The following is a 7,047-nucleotide window of genomic DNA, read 5'->3' as shown; positions in this document are numbered from 1 at the left end:
TTCTCCTACTGGTTCGGTAACCTTGGTCTCATCACCGAGGGAAATACCTACTGTCGCTGTGCTACATCATTGAGGGAGTCCTGGATTAGGGGGTCCTCGGACAGCCGGACTATATCCTTTGGCCGGACTGTTGGACTATGAAGATACAAGATTGAAGACTCCGTCCCGTGTCCGGATGGGACTCTCCTTGGCGTGGAAGGCAAGCTTGGCAATATGGATATGTAGATCTCCTCCCTTGTAACCGACTCTGTGTAACCCTAGCCCCCTCCGGTGTCTATATAAACCGGAGGGTTTTAGTCCGTAGGACAACAACAATCATACCATAGGCTAGCTTCTAGGGTTTAGCCTCTACGATCTCGTGGTAGATCAACTCTTGTAATACTCATATCATCAAGATCAATCAAGCAGGAACTAGGGTATTACCTCCATCGAGAGGGCCCGAACCCGGGTAAACATCGTGTCCCCCGCCTCCTGTTACCATCCGCCTTAGACGCACAGTTCGGGACCCCCTACCCGAGATCCGCCGGTTTTGACACCGACATTAGTGCTTTCATTGAGAGTTCCACTGTGTCGTCGCCATAAAGGCTTGATGGCTCCTTCGATCATCGGCAACGATGCGATCCAGGGTGAGATTTCCTCCCCGGACAGATCTTCGTATTCGGCGGCTTCGTACTGTGGGCCAACTCGCTTGGCCATCTGGAGCAGATTGAGAGCTATGCCCCTGGCCATCAGGTCAGGTTTGGAAACTTGAACTATACTGCCGACATCCGCGGAGACTTGATCTTCGATGGATTCGAGCCCATGTCAGGTGCGCCGCACAGCCACGACGAGCATGACTTAGCTCTACCGTCGGACAATGTTCAGGAGATCACACCTGCAACTACTCCGGCCCTCAATCCGGAACAGATTGCGCCGTCCGAGGACGGGTGGATGGACCCCGCCACGAAGGCCGCGCACTCAGCGGCGATAGAGCCAAATGCCGACTTCACTCCCTATGAGACCCGTGTTGCCGGACACTTGGATTCGTCCCCGGCCACGGGCTCCAAGCCGCCTGCGTCCGTGCCTATCGAATCCGATTGGGCACCGATTATGGAGTTTTCCTCCGCGGATATCTTTCAGCACTCACCACTGGGCTACATGCTAAACTCATTGAGGTCTCTCTCCTTGTCAGGAGACCCTTGGCCGAACTATGTTCGGCTAGAATGGGATGCGGACGACGAAGAAATTCGCTCCCCACCCACCACCCACTTAGTAGCCACTGTCGACGATTTAACCGACATGCTCGATTTCGGCTCCGAAGACATCGACGGTATGGACGACGATGCAGGAGACGAACAGGAACCACCGCCCACAGGGCGCTGGACTGCCACCTCATCATATGATATATACATGGTGGACACCCCCAAAGAAGGCGATGGCGATAAGACAGCGGAGGATAATCCCTCCAAGAAGCAATCCAAGCACCGATGTTAGCGGTGCTGCTCTAAGTCCCACCATAGCAAAAGCAGCGATACCGGCACAAGAGACAATAACGCTCCGGACAGTGCCGAAGACGACGACAATCCCCTCCAGCCAGACCTCGAGCGGGAGGACGAACAAGCTAGCCCTCTGGAACAGGCAGCAGACGGAGAATCAGAGGATGACAATTACATGCCTCTCTCCGAAGACGAGGTGAGCCTCGGTGACAAAGAATTTATCGTGCCTGAGGATCCCGTCGAGCAGGAGCACTTCAAGCGCCGGCTTATAGCCACAGCACACAACCTAAAGAAAAAGCAACAACAGCTTCGAGCTGATCAAGATCTGCTAGCGGATAGTGGACTGAAGTCCTGGCGGCCGAGGAATACGAACTCGAGCACCCAACCAAGAGTTACCCAAAGCGCAGGTTGCTACCCCAACTCGAGGAGGAAGCATTAAAACCTACATCACCAGCGTATGATGCGGCTGATCGGCCACCTCGTGGCCGAGACAGAGGGGCATATCAGCCCGAAGTCCAGTCCGCACCCCGCCGCCATTCAAACAAAAATACCATGGCCCGGAGCAACACGCGGGACCTGTGAGACGTATTGGAAAACAAAGCAGGACATACAAGATTGATCTATGGATCACGAGGGCGCCCCCCAACGCATGACGATGACCGTCGCGTCGGATATACTAACAAATCCGGCCGGGCCGAACACATCAGACAAGACTCGTATGAACTGTGTCGTGATATAGCCCGGCACAGAGGCGCCGCACACCCCCTATGCTTCACCGATGAAGTAATGGATCATGAATTCCCAGAAGGGTTTAAACCCGTGAACATTGAATCATATGATGGTACTACAGACCCCGCGGTATGGATAGAGGACTTCTTCCTCCACATTCACATGGCCCGCGGGGATGATCTACACGCCATCAAGTATCTCCCGCTAAAACTCAAAGGTCCGGCTCGGCATTGGCTGAATAGCTTGCCGGAAAACTCCATCGGAAATTGGGAGAAAATGGCAGACGCATTCCTGGAAAATTTCCAGGGCACTTATGTGCGACCACCGGATGCTGACGATTTAAGTCATATAACTCAGCAGCCAGGGGAATCGGCCAGAAAATTCTAGACCCGGTTCCTAACTAAGAAGAACCAAATTGTCGACTATCCGGATGCAGAGGCCTTAGCGGCATTTAAGCATAACATCCGTGACGAGTGGCTCGCCCGGCACCTCAGCCAAGAGAAGCCAAAATCCATGGCGGCCCTCATGACACTTATGACCCGCTTTTGCGCGGGCGAAGATAGCTGGTTGGCACGTAGCAACAACACAGCAAGCAAACCTGACACATCAGAGGCCCGAGATAGCAACGGCAAACCCTGACGCAACAAAAACAAGCGCCGCAAATATGGTGAAAACGCCGAAGCTACGGCAGTAAATGCCGGATTTAGTGGCTCTAAGTCCGATCAGCGGAAAGGGCCACTCAAAATAACAATTCGGGTCCATCCAGTCTGGACCGCATACTCGACCGCCAATGCCAAATTCATGGAACCCCAGGAACGCCAGCCACCCATACCAACAGAGAATGATGGGTCTTCAAACAAGCCAGCAGGGCAGGCGCCAAAAACAAAGATGTGGGGTCTCAAAGCGATGATGGCGACGAAGAGCCCAGATCACCGAACACAGGAGGGCAAAAGAAATTTCCCCCGCAAATCCAAACGGTGAACGTGGTAAGCAACACCCACATTCCCAACCCGGACCGGATGCGCACCCTTAGGGATGCCAACTTAACGGAACTAGTCGTCCCACAATATAAACTAGGGCCAGTCACCTTCAACCGCACGGATCGTCCGGTTAACGCCAATCAGGGCAATCCAGCCGCACTAGTCCTCGACCCAATAATTGACGGGTTCCACCTCACACGAGTCCTTATGGACGGAGGCAGCAGTCTAAACCTGCTCTACTAGGACACAGTGCGCAAGATGGGCATCGATCATTCGGTGATCAAACCCACTAAAGCCACTTTCAGAGGCATTAAACCATGTGTGGAAGCCAGCTGTACAGGCTCCATTGCCCTTGAGGTAGTCTTCGGATCACCAGAAAATTACCGTACCGAAGAGTTAATCTTTGAAATCGTCCCCTTTCGCAGTGATTATCAGGCACTGCTCGGACGAACTGCGTTCGCTCGATTCAACGCGGTGCCACATTATGCCTACCATAAGCTCAAGATGCCCGGTCCACGCGGCGTCATCACGGTTAATGGGAAGACCGAACTTTCCCTCGGCACCAACGAGTACACCGCTGCCTTAACAGCAGAAGCAACGAGCAGCACCTTGCAGCCGAACCTCGAGTCTACGGCCAGGCTCCTGGACACCGTCAAAGGACTCCGAACTACTTCGCGGTAGGATAGCCCGGCTCGTCCAGAGCTCAATTAAACACTCCGGCGAAGGCCAGGACAGGCTGTACTCAGCGGCTCAACCGCTCTCCGGCACACAAACATTTCTTACATTTCCTTTGCAGGTTCACCTTTGCGCCGACCAGGACGGGCAATATGGAGGCAGCTCGAACGCGCAAGGGAATCCTTAGATATTCCCCACAATGACCATCCGACTATACGCCGGATCCGCACACAACTTCTTCCCTCCTGGTCTCAGCAGGTTCTACAGTCATATCTCTTTTTTATCACATTACCTGTACTCATACGCATCGACGTACTATTCAAATACAATATGTGGATTCATATGACACTTACCTGCTGTTATTTCTTATAAAATTCTTTTGTCAAGTGACATCCGTACGCCACGATATACCTTCAAATATGCCAGGGGCTTCGCTTTACCCATAATACGGCAATAAAGTCCGAACACCTTCACGGAAGTTCGGCACCCCGAACCTATAGCACTATATGCATCAGCTCCGAATCATATCTTGGGTCAATAGTTGGGTTTGCCCGGCTCCCACGTTTTGGTACCTTACGTTCCGCTATATCGGCTAAGGTAGCACTGGGAGAACTACTGCGATTGTGTCCCGGTTCTTCCGGACGAGCACCTCAGTAGAGAAAGACGAAAACTGACTGTCATGATACGGCGAGAGCTGGTCAGCTGTTCGAGAGGTTGTAAAATCTTTAAGGATTTCTCCCGCATAATGCCATAACCAATGCAGCGTGCGATGGATTGGTTTTCTTCCGATCAGGTGCTTATAGAGCCCCTCGTGCGGTCTTCCGAACACCAGGGGCTGCGCCTACCTTCCTAAAGCTCATATGGCTAAGGGAGAGCGATAAAGCCCTATAGTCCGATTGCCTGGTTCGTTGTGCTGAACACCTCCTTCGAAGGACCCAAAATTGGGATAAAGAGTGATCAGGTTTATCCCGAACACCCCCGTACTTCTTACGTGGGGGCAGAAGCCGACGACTGGCTAACTCTCAGGATAAATATATAAAACGGCCGCGCAGGAGGATAAACTTTTATATAACATGCAATAAATAATATAAATGACCTTGTTCAAACATTACAAAGGACAACATGATTTGCATTCATGGAAATATAATGTCCTTGGTACATAGCTCCGCTGCAAGGTAGGATCCTTTCAGGACACTCTCATAATATAATTCGGGCTTGCGGTGCTCCTTCCCCTCTGGCGGTCCTTCCCCCAGTGCACCTTTGCGCGGGCAAAGGCCATTCGAGCACCCTCTATACAGACCGACCGCTTGATGACATCAAGTCGAGGGCAGGCACTCACAAGCCGCTTCACGAGCCCGAAGTAGCTGCGTGGAATCGGCCCGGCGGGCCATAGCCGGATAATCAGATCCTTCATGGCTAGTTCCGCCGCCTTATGCAGTTCGATCAGCTATTTCAGTTGATCGACAAAAGGCACCGGATAATTCGGTGCCAAATACTGCGACCAGAAGAGCTTATCCGCAGTGTTCCTTTCTTTGGCTCGGTAGAATTGGGTGGCATCCGATACGCTGCGGGGCAGCTCCGCAAATACCCCTAGAGAAATCCAAATTCAAAATTATAAACATAATTTTCTCCTAAAATACTTGCTTTACATGGAAAAAGCCTTACCCGCCGCGATCTTCCTCGCCTCTTGGATCCCCTGCAGGGCGCTTTGGGTTTCCCCCCGGGCATCGCTCGTGGCCTGATGCGCCTTGGTGAGTTCGGATTCTTTCTCCGTTAAAGTCTGCTCCAAGGTCTCGCATTTCTTCACGGCCTCTTGCAGCTCCTGCTCAGCTTTAATAACCCTGGCCTCGTACTTCTCACGAAGAGCCTGCTCTGTGGCTGCCTTTTTCTCGGCCTCGGCCACAGCCTTCTTAAGGGCCTCGACTTTGGTCACCATCCCTAGCACAAATCATGAAGCCTATTTCATCATACTGAAAATTCATTCGCAATAAATGCGAACAAGACTTGTGCATACCTTGTTTATCTCCCAACTGCATTTTCAACTGGCCAAGTTCTTCTTTGGCTCGCTCCAGACTTCGATTCAGTCCGGAGATCTCCACAGCATGAGAGGCAGCAACCGCTACAGACGCCTGCTTATAACAGAAGAGAAATAGATGTCATTCAATGAGTCTTCCTGAGAACATAAATTTGATCCTCTGTTCGGCTTTTTCTTTCACCGAACAGTGTATCAGGGGCTACTATCATACCATGACACTCTTTGAAACCTCATACAACATACCTCAAAACCTTTTATAAGGCTGATACAGACTCCATTCAGTCCACTCTCAGCAGACTGAATCTTCTCGATCACCGCACCCATAAGGGCACGGTGTTCATCGATGATGGAGGCGCTCTTCAGCACCACCAACAAAGCATCCGACACCTCTGGTTGGACAGAGGTTGCCGGTATGCCCCCTCCAGCTGAGAGAGGCTGCCTGCCTGACTCCGGAGCCCGTATTGGTCTCCGGAACTGCATCCGGTTGGGAGCCGAATTCAAGATGGCCCCCGCCGTCAGCTCCCCTGGGAATTTTCTCCCCCATGTGTCCGGCCCCTGAAGTTTGACCTCCAGGCGCCGCCTTCACGGTCTTTTCCTCTCCTCCTTGGCCGGGGTCCCTCTGGGACGAAGCCTCGATGGTATTCACCTGTTCGAAGGAAGGGGCCTTCGGGGGCGTCCCGCTCTCCATAGCATCCGAGCTCAGCGAATCCTCTGATGAGGATTGTTCGGTACGGGACCTCGCCGGACTACAAAAATATGGCCCAGGTTAAAATATTATGCCATGATGAGTCTGGACGCATATACGTATTCGGACTGTATATACTCACGAGTTCACCAGGGAATGGGCCCTGGATCCCACGCCGGGCCGCTATCGGCGGCGGTAGTGGACTCCTCCGGAAGAGGAGCTTTTCCCCTTTTAGGCGACTCGGCCTCCAAGTGTGCGGAGGCCGTCCTCTTCTTTCTTCCCCCCGCAGGGGATTCATCTTCCTCCTCCTCCTCGTCCTCTTCGGAGGCGGAACGGGCATCAGAGCCTTCGGATATTGTGACCGAAGTGCCGCGGCGACGAAGGCCGCCCCCGGTCTTTTTGGCCTCCTTCTCGGCCGTCTTCTTCGGCACCTTGTAAGGCGCCGGGACCAGCATCTTCGTCAGAAGT

The sequence above is a fragment of the Aegilops tauschii genome, chromosome 3, assembly GCF_002575655.3.
Source record: "Aegilops tauschii subsp. strangulata cultivar AL8/78 chromosome 3, Aet v6.0, whole genome shotgun sequence".
NCBI lineage: Eukaryota > Viridiplantae > Streptophyta > Magnoliopsida > Poales > Poaceae > Aegilops > Aegilops tauschii.
Note: the sequence above shows the minus strand (reverse complement) of the source record.